This window comes from Penaeus monodon, chromosome 27 (genome assembly GCF_015228065.2).
Source record: "Penaeus monodon isolate SGIC_2016 chromosome 27, NSTDA_Pmon_1, whole genome shotgun sequence".
NCBI lineage: Eukaryota > Metazoa > Arthropoda > Malacostraca > Decapoda > Penaeidae > Penaeus > Penaeus monodon.
In genome coordinates, this window is record NC_051412.1 from 19,229,342 (window position 1) to 19,229,798 (window position 457).

The window sequence follows — 457 nt, forward strand, 5'->3', positions numbered from 1 at the left end:
TTCTCTTGGTCTCATTACTTGCTTGCAGCGGAGATAGTGAGGTGTAATGAGGTGGTGGTGATGATTTGCCGGGAGCGATGAGGTGATGAAATTGGATCACGTCAATGAGGTGATGAAAATGCAGCTTTTTTCGAGGATGGGGGGGGGGGTAATCTGGTTGCCATGGTGATCACACAGTTTCAATCTAGTGTTTCGTTAATTTTTTAAAAATATACATATATAATAATGATGAAAAACAGTCATCCACAGAATAATGAAATACTTTATGTTCTAATTTGGGCATTGGGAAAATAGTCAGCAGAAAAAAATAATGTTGCTTACATATGTGCGTGAGTTATTTCGTAAAACGTAATGTGTGTGATGTAAATGAACCTTTTTTACGGCTCGAGGAAGTTCATCATAAAAGGTAAACACTCCAAACAGTAAATTCTCTGTTCTTACTAGTGTATTTGGTTTG

General features: G+C 37.2%; 1 protein-coding gene across 1 annotated transcript in view; it reads left to right on the forward strand.

Moving 5' to 3' along the window:
• Positions 1-457, forward strand: part of LOC119590656 (proteoglycan Cow-like) — a gene marked incomplete in the record, with an annotated part of 201,110 nt that overhangs the window by 125,878 nt on the left and 74,775 nt on the right.